At 41.4% G+C, this 16774-nt stretch overlaps 1 protein-coding gene across 1 annotated transcript in view; it reads right to left on the bottom strand.

Annotated features, from left to right (window-relative positions):
• The window catches only part of LOC125006460 (nuclear factor 7, ovary-like), a 1183669-nt gene that overhangs the window by 903863 nt on the left and 263032 nt on the right, over window positions 1-16774 (bottom strand). The window lies entirely within an intron of this gene.

Raw genomic sequence — 16774 nt, forward strand, 5'->3', positions numbered from 1 at the left:
AGATGAAGCAGGAGGAGGAGGAGGAGGAGGAAAAAAAACGAGGAGGAAGAAGGAGGACGTAGAAATATCTCCAACGATGAAATGATTCAGTAGAAGAAGATGACGCCTTCTTCTTCTTCTTCTTCTTCTTCTATTTCCAGTAGGTGTGATGCTCCTCTTCATCAATAAACATGTTCTGACGTAAACCCATGAATCTGATCTGGTCTCCATGGTAACGGCTCACTTCTGATCTGATCGCTGGAGAGTTAGCGCCACCTCCAGTTTATCTCAGCTACAAACATTTGGAAAGTCACTGTGTGTGTTGAAAAGCATCAGATTCAGCTTCACTGCCACATGAAAAACAAAACCCCCAACTTGCTCTAATAACTTTCTCTCTTGTTTGTGTGTCTGACTTTTTCTCACCCACTCGTCCCCCCTCTCCTCACCCGGGGGAGGCGGTGAGGGATGAAGTCATTATCAGCTCTAATAGGTGACGTACCAGCTATTTCCACAGCACTGCAGGGAAATAACATGACAGCAAAACAAACGACGCCATTAGTCATACTTAACGCCACCTGTAAATCAGCTCCGTGTGTGTGTGTGTGTGTGTGTGTGTTTGAGCTTCAACAGGTTATTTTGCTGCACAACTGCAACTGCTGGAAAATATGAAGCGTAAAGAGTGACAACCTACGAGCAGAGCAGACCTTTACTACCAGTTACTTGTGGACAAATAAACAGGCTCTCTGCTCGTAGCACAGATTATTCACACGCTCTGCTCACATTTTCCACTACAGAGATGATTGAGGCTGCTGCACAAAACATTACTTCTGATTTAAAGCAAGGAAGGGTTGAACTGATCCAGTTTTCCAGCACAAATCGGACTCATCCACTGCTCTTCCATGGGATAAGAGTCTTCACTTCCCTTTGGTTCCTTTTTTGTTTGTTTTTATTTACCACTTAATCCAACATTAGTCTTAAATATTGAGTTCCTCTCTGGAGTTAAATGTCCTAGCGTTGGTCTCCTGTAGCTTCCTAAAGTCTTCTCTAGACTCGACTGGATCCAGTCCAGTAAATGTTACCTACCTTGTGTTCTCTACTCCAGAAATGTTCTGGTCCTAAACTTCCTAACCCTCTCTGGAAGATCAGTCTCCAGGAAACTTTGCTCTTCTTCTAAACGTTGCAGCGTCAGTGTTTGTTTGTCTGCAGCCTTTGACCTGAGTGACTCCATGGATTCTGTTTAGATCATGTCCTACTAACATCCGCATCACACTAGTCACTGACTAATGGCTGATTTCTTCTTCTTCTGGGATTTTTGGTAGCTTTAACACTGGACAACCACCATTAAAACAGAAGAAGAAGAAGGTTTGATTCCAGGGACATGGTTTAGTCCGACTAAAACTACTGAAGATCATTCTTGGCTGATACTGACCTAATCTAATCGTTTTACATACGCCTGGACAGATCGGGACATAGATCAGAATCCCTCTGTCTTCATCAGTCATACCTGTACACATTAGACCCTGGAATAATCTGAAGTATTAGTTGCTGCGTTTCCATTCCCCCTAGAAATGCACAAAACCCAAATATCTCAATGATAAACTGGGAAAGAAACACCTACATTTCTAAAAACCTCCGAAATATCTAAAGCTAAAACATTTCTAGTCTCATGAGGAGGTTTTTCAGACATATCCATATAAAAGTTTAACACAAAAATTCAATGGAAACACTTTCTTGTTGTTCCCCTGGAGATGATGCAGGGGGTCATGTGACCAGTTCATCTGACATCCACCTATGAAGAGAATTTAAGAGAATTATGGGTTAAAATGAGTTAAAACACCTTTCAATGGAAACGAAGAGACACTGGACTTTAACAAAACGTCAGAAATATCACTTTTATTTTGCAAATAAATTGTGATGGTAACACAGCAAATGGTCAAATCAACCAGATGTTGGACCTGGTTTTGAATGGTGAACATTTGAATGAATGTTCGTCTCATATGTCAGTCAGCTGTGTCAGTGCACTCTGGTTGGTCATTATTTATTGACTAGATTTTTATTGTAATTTTAAGAGAATGTACCTACATTTATTTGTAAGATTAAGAACTGTGAAATCAATCTGGCTGATTATTTAGTCTCTAGTAGTTGGATATTTGTAGAATAGAATAGAATAGAATAGAATAGAATAGAATAGAATAGAATATGCCTTTATTGTCATTGTAGCAGTACATACACATAAAACAAGTACATAGAAACATTATGGAATGCATTATTTAAACAATGGAATAAAAACAATAGAATAAAACGTTATTGCACGGTCTCTTAACCAAACAAAGTTCACTGTGAAAATGAAACTTGAGATAAAAACATTGAATGTGCAGAACAAACTGCAGGATTCCCGCTTCACATCTGAGCTGTGATCAGTTCGCTCCAGCTCCTGGTGGCTGCTCAGCCTCAGCTCCTCCTGCCAGTGTTAATCCTCAGTAAAGCGTCAGCAGCTGGACCTGCAGGAGCACGAGTGTGGAGCTGGAGAGCTGCTGAGGTGTAAAGAGTCTGATGGGACCGTCAATGAAAACCAGGCTGCAGCTATAAAACGCCGAGCAAACAACGAGCCACTCAGCACGGCATCGACCCCCCCACGCACTCACGCACACACCGGCAGCAACTGCTGTGGCCACGCTGCTCCCAACGAAACAATAAAAACTAAAACAACACCATTGTCTTTGTGTTCTCTTTGTGTGTGTGCAGGCAGCAGAGTTAACAACACAAAGGCCTGACGCTGATTTGTGACACTCTGACAAGTTTGGCGCCATTTATCAGTAACAAGGACACAAACTGGAGACTTGGTAGGACAGTCATTCTGTACGCATCTGATTCATGTGCTCTAGGATACCAGTAAAACAGGGAGGGTAACAACGCGTCCAGGTATCTGGATTGTTCTTGGGCACAGACTGATACTAGACCAGAATGATCTGATAGGAACCAAAGTGTGGGACGGTGTTTCCTTCAGGGAAACTTTTGGGGAACGCCGGGTTTGAGTCACATGTCAATCAACTGGATCAGCTGCTTTGGTTCAGATTAGTTCCACTTTGTCCACTTCAAAGGTGTGACCTCCCATCATCACCACAACTGAGCTCCATCAGCGTTCACGGTTTCTGGTCGACACAGTTCTGACGTCTCTTCCTCTGTGGACGAATCTTAAGTCGTACGCGGTGAGAAACTGTCTCAATCAATAGGTCGAGACTAAAATCTCAGTCTAAGATGCTCTTAAATCAGTCCAAACCGACTTCAAACTGGTCCAAAAGTTACACTTACATGAACCAACACAAAGAATAAAAGAAATCCATTACCAACCGAGGAATAATACCAGGAACCAACGTGGTGAACAGTTTTTCCTTCAGGTAAATGTTTAGGGAACTGGATCAGTGGCTCCAATCGGCCCAGATTAGCTCAACTTTCCAAATGTTTATTCTCCTTTCATCACGACAACTCTCTGAGATTCATCAGCATCCGCGGCCTCTGATCGTCTCTTCCTGTATTAGCAATCCTGCATTAGAGAAAATAAAAATGACACCATTGTGACTTCCTTGTATGAGACTAACCTGAGCCCCGTCCTCCGCTTCGACCTCCGACCTTCCACTTAAAAACGTCCTGTGCAAAGATGCAGCGTTTCAATTTAGAAAGGAGACACTCACACACGCCTAAACCATCTTCTTGTTTTGCTGGAGTGGTTGTTGGTTTTATGTGACGTTGAAAATGACAAACAGCACACACCTGGGCCTGGTGGAGGAATGTCCAGGACCGTGGACGTGGTCCGAGATGTGGCAGTGACTCAGTTTCTCTGCAGAAACCAACATGTCATGTTATTAATTTCACTTCAGTGTCTGAGGTCAGTGCTGTGGTTTGTTTTGTGGTTTTAAGCTCTAAGTGTTCGGTTACAGTGAGTGTTTGTAATGCGACCGTGTGTGTGTGTGTGTTGTTTGTGTACATGCATGTTTGTGTGTGTGTGTGTGATTGCTGAGCTCTGGGAGTCTATAAAACAGCCTGTGGCCATTCAGCGGGTGATTATATGTTAGCACAAACTTTACAGAGGTGAGCTCACCGCTGCTGGATGTGGGGGTTGTGTGTTGCCAACACCAACACTGTGCCGGCTGGACTGGTCAACCTGTTGGCTCGTCACCCTCGTCACCCTCCTCACCCGTCCCTCACCCATCCCTCACCCCCCACCCCTGCTCCCTACTCCTGTATTTAGTTTGAAGGTAATGTGATTAAGTGAACAGAAATGCTGCTCTTAAAGGATCACTCTGGTTTATTTCACTCAGCTTTTGTGAGTATTACACAAATCTGCAGGACATCTGGATTTCATTACGGGGCAAACGGTACCTGATACAGAGAAAAATACCTCCGCATAAACTGGGTAGTCCTCCAACCAGTCAGAGGCATTTAAACTAATTCAGATGGCGTGTATGATTACTGTTACTCTTCTGTCCACCACACTAAACCACCACGACAAACCGCCTGATTGGTCCTGACAGATCTGAGCTGGAGCAGAATCAGTTCCCAACGGAGAGACTCCACATAAACGTCACCACACAACATAAACCTGTAGGTGGAGGAGCTTTGTCTGACTGCATCAAGAGCGCCGTGAATTACCAGAAAGTCTCAGTTTGATTCGTTTTAAACGGACCAGAGTTCGTTTCCTCGGATAGTCGGCTTCAGTGGGCAGGTGTGATACTTCAGCTCAACTCTAGTACGAACCAAACAGCTGAATTCTACAATTCTACAATCCTACATCGTCCAATCAGTGAGAGCCTCTTTCAACCACGTGACGTTGCTCAGAAGGTTTGGCGCGCTTCAGATGAAAAATGAAAAACAAAAAGGTAATAGAACCGAGTTCTCTTGGTTCAGTTGTGTAAGCGACTTCACCAGACTTTGGTACCAAGCCAGAACCAGACTGGATCGATTCCCAGTAGACGTGAACTGTCTCAGAGGCTTAAGAGTCTGATCTTTGGTTCTGGACTAATGTTCAGCAACTTTTAAAAGTCCTTGAAATCAGTGTTTCAAGTTCAATATAAAGGATCATTAGGCACAGGAGTGAAAACAGCCCTGCTCTAATTCTCTGGTATTAAGCATTAGTTTCAAATAACTGAGACCAGACCAACTTTATACCACAATAAATTGTGATCAGAGAAAGTCTGTCTGATTTCACCAAATGACGTCACTGAAGACTTTAATTCTTCCTTTACAAGTTACTCAGACTAAGACCAGCAGCATGTGTTGACAGATCAGTCAGTTCCAGACAAAAAATAAAAAATAAAATAAAAAAAATAATGCAGGGATTTGATACTGAACTAGTTTCCAGGCAACAAAACCAAATAAATAAATTACAATAAGTCAAGAAAAAAAGTTGCAATCTTACCTGTAAAAACAAAACTGCAGAAAAAAAAGATTATTACACATGAATCATTTTAAATATTTTTATTTTTTCAGTCCAACTGAAAGAAAACTCATTCTCCGTTGAGACCTTTCATTAATCTGTTCTTTGGAATCTGATCTCAAATGTCCAGGTTAGAGTCCTGATTCACTGGTAGAAATGAACCTGAATCAGTGACGTCTGTTCGTTAGTGAAGAGTCTTTTAAAAGATTCCTGACCTGGAGCTGAGAAACAAATAAACTAGAAACTAATCTGAATTAGAATCATCTCAGGAAATGGTTGGATGTGAGGAGGAGGAGTGCGATTCATCATGAGGTTCATTACTGGTGTGACCATTGTGTCCTCAATAATTCCCACTGTTTTTGTTTCCTCTTTGTCATCAGAGATGTTTCATTCCTCTGAGGATGGAAGGAGTTTCCAGGTTCACGTCTAATCTGAGTCTTTGTGTCTAAAATAAATTAGAACTTATCATGTCAGAATCTTTCCATCTGGTTCTAAATCTGGATCATGTCTCCAAGTCTCCTTCCATGTGGTTCTGGTTCTGGTCCAGTGGTAGGTAGAGATCCATCAGAGACAGCAGCTGATACATTATTCTACTGACCACATGGTGGCGCTGCTGCTGATTCACACTCAGACTGAGATCAGATCTTAAGTGGTGGCTGAGGACGAATTAATGGAGACACATTTTAATTAAGAGCAGGTTATAACACAGGGACTTAGAGATGTTTCTGATGTTAATGGATGTTAATTTAAGGTCCTAATATGAAACTGTTATAATACTTCAAACCTGATCATTTACTAAAAACCTTTCAGGTTTCCTGCTGCGTATCCTTTGTCCTTACGTGTCCTAATTTGTTCAGCAACTTCAGATTCAACCATCGTATGAAACGTTTTGAACAAACATTTACTTTTAAATGACTCCTTCCACGCTCTCCACATATTTGAACGTTTCTTCTTTAACTTAAGAGAAACGTCCGTGGACTTCTTCCAGCTCTGACATTTAGCTGCCAAACACTGTCAGAGCATTTTACATCCAGACCTGCTGTTTCTGTTTAGTTTGCCGTCACTTGAGTTTGGGAAGTTGTAAAGCTCTGGGCCATTCTTTGTATTTATGGAGCAATAAAAAAAAAAAATAAAAAAAATAGTGAGAGAGTTTCTGCTTGCTGTGGCCCAGATGCATTCAAAACCACTAAAGGTATCTGCCACTGTTCTGGCTGCTTTGTGTGTGTGTTCAGGTTATTTAGATGCAGCAGCTGATTACATGGTTTTCTTTCAAACCGACTACTGAGTTTTTTTTTTTTCCAGAGAAGATTGAACAATCAGACGGCTGCAAACTGGAACTCTAACCTGGAACAAACCTGGAGATTTTTACTGGCCCTGGCAGCTTATCAACAAGCAAGGCAGGAAACTGATTGGGCCCCCAGGCCAGTAGGGGGCCCCCCGAGGGTTGGCAAACTTAAAACTACAACAGTGACAATCTGCTTAGCTTTCAGTGACAGTGGGTTGGAAGTTTGACCCTGTTTGGTTTTCCCTGTTCCCTGTTTTTATTTTGTAGATTACCCTAACTTAACCCTAACCCCCAACCCTAACCTGCGGTGGGTGGGGTCCAACCTCAGACTAATTCTTCGACGTACAAGAAGATGATTTAGGCCAAATTTGGACATTTTTGCATCTCGACCCTGATTTTGGACTGAATTTAACTGGTTTTGGTTCATGTAACTTTTGGATCAGTTTGAAATCGGTTTGGAGTAAATTAAGAGTATTTTAAACTGGGATTTGGAACAGGTTGTGTTTTGTCTCGATCTATTAATTTAGGATATTTAAGGCTAGTTTTGGTGTAGTCTTTCAGGTTAAGTTTGTATTGACACTGTGTTTTTATTTGTTTATATTTAGACCAACTAGGAAAGAAATGTACAAAGTCGTAGACAGTTTCTTTTGAACATGGAAGAAACAATAGTTACATCTTTGTTTTTTATCGGGACACTTTCTTCTGAGCTAATGACAGTTTGCTAATAGAGGAAGATCCTACCTGTGACTACAGTTACTCTTCTGTCCATCTCCACATAGAGCCCCAAACAATCTGACTGGTCCAGCAGATCTTTGCCGGGGCAGAATCAGTTCCTGAAGGAGAGACTCCAGAAAAACTCTGACACGAACATTTTGTGGCGGTTGGATGTTTGTTGGTCTGAGGTTCTGTAGGAGACCACGATGGAGACAGAGTCAGTTCTTACTTCCACATTTTTAAAGTTTTCTTGAGAAGGGACCTGAAATCAAACTTGACCTTCTATGACAACTTTGAACCATCAGTGTTTAAATGTTTGGATGAAAGTCAAACTGCTTGAGATGAAATCGCTTCATGAAACTTGTTTTCATTTCATTTTTTTTTTTAATTCCTTCCAAACTAAAATTAGTCATATTTTAAATGCATATTTAAAAAACACTTGTGATGATTATGGATCAGTTAGCAGGCATAGAGTATTCATCATCCATTTTGCATGGAGCAGTGACCCCCTGGAGGAGAACTAATGTGCCCATTTGACCCCCGCCCAGAAAATCCTGGCTCAGACATCGAGTTTAGTTTGACATATTATTCACTATTACTTAATATGTGTCAGATATCTGGGATTTGTTGGAGGTCATCAAGTGGAAAAACTTTGTTTTTCTTCACTGGAGCGAATGAAAACCAAGACTGTTTATAATAACTAAGCTGTACTCAAACAAGAAGGAGTATAAACACTGAAGGTTTTGCTCCAAAACAGAATAATTACATTGTGGAAAGACTATATATTTCAAAAACCATGGATGATGTTTACCTTCAAAACAGAATTATTTGGTTGTTCAGAGGGTTCCCATGTTCCCGAGGTGACTCATAACGTTATGACTAATGCTAATAGCGTATTTTGCTTTAAGGAACACTTGTAAATGCATCGCTGGAGTTGTACATTTCAGGTTTTCAGCAGCTGCAGACGACGCTTTGACCTATTCACCCTTCACCTTCCAGGTCTTTGTGTTGTAAAAAAAAAAAAAAATCGTGTGAAACAATGGAATAGCATTTTTATTGGAGAAATTGCAGTTAATGTCTTAAATGTAATTTTTGCACTTTGCACCAGATTAGATCCTCGTGGGTCAAACGTTTGACACCTGTGAATCAGACAGTGATGTGAATGGCTTCTAACCTGCTATCATCATGTTGGATCTGGTGGTAGGAACCACAGTGTTGGACCGTGTTTCCTTCAGCTAAGTGTTTGAGGACTCTGCGTTGGTTCCCGTTGGTCCACACTCCAAAGGTTTTTCCCTCCTATCATCTCTACAACTCTCTGAGCTTCATCAACCTTCAGGATCTCTGACCGTCTCTTCCTCTTCCTTCACTACGATGATGTGTCTGTGTTCATCCAAAGGCCAGAGGGTGGCGCCACGTTCTTCATACCAACCCTCATCAGCATCTGGGTTGTCAGGGAGAACCGCAACAAAACACTTTGGTTGTTGATTGTTGATTGTGTAAGCAAAATGTTCCATTTGTTTGTTTTGAGAGTCAGGTCATCTAAGATTTAGTTTTCCTGGAGTCGTGGAGGCCGGATTCGCTGCCTTGGATTTCTTTGTTCCTGAGCCCCAAACTACAGACGCTTCATGTCCCATTAGTTGTTCCCACTGGCCGTCATAGATGATCCTGTACCGTGTGTTTTCTTGTTGTTAGGAAGTTGTCGTGACCAGTTAAATCCTGTTAGGGCTTGGTTTGAGAGTGAAGGTTAGGATTAGGGTTAGGGTTAGGGTTAGGGTTAGGGAATGTATTATGTAAATGAAAGGTCCTCACAAAGATGGAAATGTGAGTTTGTATGTGTGCGTGTTGGTTTTGGCTGCGTTCCCGTGGCAACTGTAATCAGGGGCGTCTTTGACATGTCACAGTTTCCCCCCTAAGCATGACCTGCCCTCAGCCAGGAAACACTGAACAAACCGACTGAGCCTCAACCTGTTTTTAGTGGAAGTGTGTAAAAACAGTCCGAGTGTGTGTGTGTGTGTGTGTGTGTGTGTGTGTCATACGTGTACATGTGCAAGGACTTTAGGCAGTAAAGGTAAAACATGGATGCTTCAGCATCAACAAGGCCTTCAAAAGTTTTCTCTAAATCTCAAAGTGAAGCAAAGAGGAAGGTTCGAATCCGTTCCCTTTACTCCGTCTTTCAAAAACAATGACTGTTTAGCATCTTATGGAACTTTTCTGTCTCTTCGTATGATCCCTGGTTGATTCTATGGAGGTGAGACACCCGGGTTTACACTAGCATCACAGGTTTTAGACTTTTATTTACTTGGTTCATTTCTAACTTAGGCTCAAACTCTGGAATAGGTTTGACTGTTTTTTTTAGACTGGGATTTGGAATAGATTTTGTTTTTGTTTTAATCTTTGAATAATTTTGTAATTTTAGTTTAGATTAGTTTTAGGTTTAGATCTGGTGTCAGACAGTCAAGAACCAGATCTTGACTTGGTTTTTAGACAATGGTTTTAAAGCGTCTTCTGGACTTTGTAATGATTTTGGACTTGATGTTGACAGGGTTTACACTGGTTCTGAACAAGTTGTGGCCTTGATTCCGACTCATTTCGGACGGCTCTGGCTTTTGGATGGAATAATGGGATTGTTTTCAGACTTGGCCGATCTGATCTGAGTTTACATTTATTTCAGTCTTGGCTCTGAAATGATTTTGAGCTTGATTCAAACTCATTTTTATTCCTTTGCCTGGTATTAGAAGTGGTTCCTGACTTGGTTTTAACTTGTTTTGCATTAATTTCTGACCTGTATTGGTGCTGGTTTTCAACCTAAGTTTGAAATATGATGGAGCTGTTTTTGGCTTTAGTTGGTCTGGAATTCTTTTATTCCTGGTTTTAATCTGGTTTCTGAATCATTGATTAAAACTGATTTAGGACTTGATTTTAATTGGTTTTACTCTAGAACTGGACCAGCTTTGGCCTTGATGCAGATTCGTTTTGGACTGGTTTAGAACTCTTTTGATGCCTGCTGTTCTTGGATTTTATCTTCTTTTATTCTGGTATTTTCTATCTGTTTTAGAAATGTTTTTTGACTTGGGTTTTTGTTTTGGTCTTGGCATCGTGTGAATCTGTGGGCAGTTCATGTGCCCATGAACACAGTCTGCTCAATGTCACACTTTTTCTTGTGAATTGAATCAAAACCTCTTTCATAATTAGTGTTTTTACTATATCTGTTCAGCAGCTGTTTCATAAAACTCTTTGAATAAAACTCTGAGGATCTGACAGAGGAATGTTAGTTGGCTCGTCTTCTGAGTGTCGCAAAGCAGAAAGTAGCACTTGATGTTTATAGGAGCTGGAAATGTCCATGAGTTTCGTGGTGTGAGTTTTAATTACTGCAACGTCGTTCATTCAGAAGTTATTCCTTTCAGAAGTTAAGGCCCAGATGACATTATGTTTTGGGTTGTTTTCTTTTGTTTAGCGCCGTTGGCAGTAGCAAGTGTCGACAAGCTGAGTTCTGTTCATGACTTTCAGCTCAGTCCAGCAGGAAATCCAGGTTCTGCTTTACCACTTCTGTTTCCACTGCAATCAACCGCTGGCGTTGTCTCATGTACGTATAAAGGTTTAGAACAAACCCGAGGCCAAGACAAACCACTGGAAATTAATTCTGGTTTTAAAAACGTGACGCCGACGACGGTTTTTCTTCATTCCTTCACGGCTGACCTGCTGGAGATGTGAGGAGGTGTCGTGTTGTGAATTAAGTTGTGAATATCGAATCGAGCCAAACTTAATTATTGAAAAGGTGCACGTTGGCCTGAACTCAAGACAGAGGCACCTCCGCACGGTTCACGCTCATATTTTAGTCAACTTTAAGCTAAACGTGCGAGGACCAGAATCATGTCCTCACTCGATGGCGTCTGGAAGGAATCAGTCTCCACCAAAGGCAACGCTCTAAAGAAGCATTTCGAGGTACTTTGTACTTCATGTGTAACAGGTATTTACGGAACACATCCAGCATAGATTAAAATGCATGAATGAGTGTTAATCTATACAGATCAGCCACGTGAATAGTGCCCAGACTGTATGTGTGCTGCACATTTAGTTGATGCATCTGAGTTATTTAACTTGAAGCAGTGGAGATTTTTCAGTGACTGGGTTTGAAACGATGCTTCATCTCGACTTCTTCTTCAGCTGCTGCTCTTTCAAACCACGTCTCTCTCTCTCTCTAATTCATGTAAGCTGAAACATGCACACACAGAGGAATACAGTAGAATTACTGTCGTCTGAATGTTTTAGGGAAGGCTGACACCCACACTCTGCACTGCCAGGAAACACTTTAGTGAAACTTAGACTTTAACTTCAGAGCCTTCTCACTCCTCAGGGTCATTCCTCCACCTCAAGGCCTCTCTCCCTCTCTCTCTCTCTCTCTCTCTCTCGTTGCAGCATTGAGGTGATGGAAGCGTTTCCAAACCACACTCTCTGCGAATTACCGTCTCTACCTGTTTGCTTGTCTTAAACCTTCTCCCGTTTCCTCAGGCTGATGTTTTCTTAGTCAGAGCTGACGAAGGATCACATTTCAGAGCAGCTGCAGCCGTTTGGAGGGATTATGAAATACAGAACGTGATTTAAAGAGCTCATTATACCCCTGAATGCCAGGCTGGTGGGGCATCAACCAGACACTGTTCTGTGATGATGATGATGATCTTGATGTTTAAGACATGAGGCTTCCAGCTCAGGACGTAAACAATCAACACAATCATTGAGTTATTAATAAACTTCAGCCAACCTGAGGGTTTTGGAGACATGAAGTGGCATCAAGTTGAACTAATATGGACCAATGGGAGTCACCGATCCAGATGATTGACACGTGACGCAAACATAGTTCCCCAAATGTTTCCCTGAAGTAAACAATGTCCACCACTTTTGGTTCCTTCCACCATTTGGGCCTCGACAAAGACTCATGTTGGATTGTTCTGAAACAGTTTTTTGGACATGATATTGAACTGGATTGGAACTGACCTTGGTTGGTCTTGGATCTGAACGTCTTCTAGTCCTGGTTTTAGACTGGTTTTGGACTAGTTTTGGTCTTTTCTCTTCTGTAAGTAAATTTTCACTTGGTTTTGGCCATGATATTGGACTGGTCTGGAACGTTTGTGGTCTTCGTTGTTCTTTGATTCTTGCTTTTAGACTGGTTTCTGAATTGACTGTGCTCTTTGGATTTGGTTCAGACTTAGTTTGGGTCTTTTGATTGATTGATTAGTTTCTGTAACGTAGAATGGGATTCTTTGTTCTTCTTTGTTCTTTTTTATTTTTTGAAATGGTTTTACGCTGGTTTTGGTCTCGTCTATGACTCATTCTGGACCTGCTACATAAAGTAAATAAATATGGGCAGACAGATAAATATCCATTCCAATAAGCCATATTAAAAAATAAAGTAAAATAAAATAAGATGAACAAACACGCGTAACATGTGTTGAGCTTTGCAGCATTTAAAGACAATTGTCTCAACAGGCAGGCTTTAGTCAGAAACGCGCTGTATGTTTGGTTAAATGTAAAAGAACATATTTAAAGTGTGTTGTTCTGTCCTGTATGTTTCATGGCACTGTCTCAGTAGCATATAATGTTTCTTACGAATACACAAACTCACAGAGTTGGACTGGAACGCACAGCTGGAACAGCTGCGGTGGTTAGATCATCAGTTTGTACAGCAGGCTGGTACCCTGTCCTGCGTCAGGAGGTGTTAGCGGTAACATTAGCCAGGGGGGTGGAGGAAGGAAGAGCCAGGGCCTGAAGCCGGGGGACGATGGAGAGAGTCAAAGAGAAACAGAAAGAGAGAGAGGGATGGGGGGAGGTGGAGTGTTAGCATAACCTGGAGCTTAAACGTGTCATTAGGGTTGTTGTTTTAGCCCCACCATTTAAACACTCAGGAAATCAGGCCGTCTTAGCGGGAGAGCTGCTCGGCCATCACACACTCACTCAGCCTTTCCTCTCTGCTCCGTTCCTACATCTACATCACCGTCATGGCATGGTAGATGTAGCGACGTCATGTCACATGACCCGCGGTGCGTCCTGATAAGAACTTTACTGCATACGAGATAAACAGGTATCATGGTGACGGAGGCTGTGCAGCAGTCAGAACATATCTGGACAGAAACCAAGTATGAGAAACACACTGAACATAATGCATGCAGGCTGGAAACTCTTCTGGCATTTCTCGAAGCTGCAGACCGTCGAAGTGTCACATGACAATAAAACCATGTGGGAAGAAAGTGGCTGCAGACTCGAGCCGTCTCCACCAGCAACTCTTAGCACGATACAGTATTATCTTTATATCATCAGCTGGATTCAATACATGAATATTTGATCTCCTCCATCTGGTGTAGTTGCTTTATTTTCTTTTTTTACTGCAGTCTATGCTGTATGATGCACAGTGGCACCAGTTTCATCAACATCTCTTGAATCTGTGGTTGGCGTCCATGTTTGTTTGGGTTCAATAAGCACTCTGCAGGCCTCAAGTTTTCCTTGAGAAAATTTAAGTTAAGATAAGATAAGATAAGATAAGATAAGATAAGATAAGATAAGATAAGATAAGATAAGATAAGATAAGATAAGATATTATATTGCATTTGCATAATTTCAGATAGTTTCCCAAAATAACTTTGAACTTATTTTGTGTTATTTTAGAGGAGTGGAGTTTTATTTGGTTTTAGAGTGGTATTTAGATTTGGTTTTGTTTTAGTCTTGTGACCTTTACTTTTTTAATTCTAATGTAACTAAAAGTAAACGAAACCTGACCTAGTCAGATCTAACTTTAACTTTAATTTAACTTTAACAAACCGAGTTTTAAACCATAAAAGTGAATCGTTTACCTCAGGAGACTTTTTTTGTCCCAGAGGAGAAGCCGAGTCTCCACAACGTAACCGATCCAAGAGCAAACACTCAGAGTGCAGCGTGGAGGGCAGGATGGTGCGGTGGCAGCCATTATTTATGTCTGCTTTCTTTAGCGAGGTTTCTCACAGGAACTGGAGCCGAGCAGGAATCCAGTGCTTCCTCTGAGGCCGCCATTTATCACACTTTATTAATACAAAAACACACACACACCTAAACCCACAAGCTGTGCGCACAAAACTCAGACACACCAAAGTAGAATGACTAAAAAACACTGATAAAAACTCTGCCCCCTCAAAATAGTGAATGCACATCTTATAATAATCAACATTAATTTGCAGGCATGCCGTCTCATTCCGCTTTTACGCAGATGATACTCGAGTCTACCTGAGTGTTAACACGTCACACATGAGAAACCTGAGTGCACTAAGCAACTGCCTCCATGACATTAAAGCTAAATAAGAATGAGTAACAACTTCCTGCAGCTTGAAAAAGATTGAAATCCTTGTGATTGGCCCTTAGCAGCTGACAAAACAAGTTTTACCCAGGGCTGGTTCCCTTGGCAACAACAGAAACAGGCAACAAGTGGGTGTCTGGTTTGACTCTAAACTAAGTATTGAGTCCCACATTACTGGCCCAGTCCAGTTTTTACCACCAAACACTGTCCCATTTTTATCTTTTAAAGACACAGGGACATTTGGGACATGGTGCTTTCAAACCCAGTTTGTAGTGAACATAGACTGTTTATAAATATGGACGTCATGTCTCCTCCTTAGACCGAATAAAAACATGGACTAAACACGTCTCCTCCATAGACTGTATATAAATATGGACGCCATGTCTCCTCTTTCCTCTCATTGGTCCAAACTGACCATATTTTCCCGGGGATACGGGCGGCGCCATCCTGTGATTTGGAGCCAGAGTCTGTGGAAAGACTGAATGAACTATAGCAGCTCAGAGTAAAACAATGGACACAGTGAACAAACCACTGATTTAATCTGAAGATGGATAAAGACTGAAAAATGCGTCTGAAGCTCAGTGTGGCGTCACCGGCCGACTCCATCTTTGTCTTTGGTTTCCCCTGATGAAATAAAGAGGTGGAGCTGAATGGAGCCGGGGCTAAAGACAGCTAGCTACCTGTCAATCAAAGAGGCCACACCCCTCAATTCTGCAGAACTTAATCCTTGATGTAATTTGAACCTTCTGCTGCATGTACAGCAAACCTGTCTGGACAAAAACATTTAAACTACTGTGGATGTTTTCTGAAAAGGTGTAATCCTGAGTTTTTCAGAAAATGTTAGTCACAGCAGATTTTAATGGTTTTAGGGTCAATTTAAGGGTTAAACTTTGAAAAGAAAAAAGGATTTCCTGTTTGTTCTATTATCCAATTCCAGTTATTCATAAAAATGCATGATAAAACAATATATGATATAATATATAATTATTATTATAGGAAGAGCATTTATTTGCAACCATTAATTATTGGTTTTCACCAGAATTCTGATTTGGACTTTAAGAGTTAGAAACCAGAGAGAGCAGAAAATAAATGCAGTTTATTAATGTTTCCTCAGGTTCCAAACTTGACTGATCTGAATCTGCATTAATCCACGTTTATTAAATCATTTATCAGGCTATTGCTACTGTGTTCAATCCCTTGGTTTGTTAACGTGTTGTAATTTCCTTGATTTATTATCCAGTTAGAAGAGATTGTCACATAAATATTATTTTCCAGCCCGTGACCCCTGAGAGTCTTCACAGAGAACCACACTCTTAAACAGATGTAACTGAATCCGGTCACTTTACGCCCAGAGACGGAGGTTTCAGGTTATTCAACAGATGGGAAGCAGAGTTTGTGTGTTGTGACTTTCTGCAGAGGAAACCTGACGTTGCTCAGCTCCGTCTCATAACTCACCTCTGCACAGTTATTATTGTAAGAGTTCAGCTGATTTCATTTCCTCTGACAGGAACGTTCAGTAGAATCCTGTTTCTGTGTTGACCTTCTCCTCGACTCCTGTTTGTCTTTCTGCTTTATTTTCTGTCACTATGTTTTGTCGTGTCGTAATGCCGTCACGTTGATACCGAAGGCCGGTGTTAATGGGTTTGAACTTCCTGACCGTGACACCACAGAAACTGTGAAAGGGGAAACCTGCCGCCATCGCACACAAACGCTTCCACGCAAAGCGACGCAGAGGCAACTCAAACATTTTCTCAGCTGTTCTGCTTTCATGACGCTCTGAAGTGTTTGATTGAGGACAGGACGTTGGACTTTCTTGTTTAAGGGTCATTGAATCTTCTGTATTCCACATTTAACGGTAAATGTCATGTGCTCAGTTATAGGATTATAAAAGAAGAAAGTCCGGCTGTGTGACAACTCAGCTTCAATCGACTTGAATTCATTATGTTTAGCTAAAAATCTGAAACCGTTTACCTCAAATTCATTTCAACAAGGGCCTTCAGATGAGATGAGATGAGATGAGATGAGATGAGATGAGAGAAAAGAT

This window comes from Mugil cephalus, chromosome 4 (assembly GCF_022458985.1).
Source record: "Mugil cephalus isolate CIBA_MC_2020 chromosome 4, CIBA_Mcephalus_1.1, whole genome shotgun sequence".
NCBI classification, from domain to species: Eukaryota; Metazoa; Chordata; class Actinopteri; order Mugiliformes; family Mugilidae; genus Mugil; species Mugil cephalus.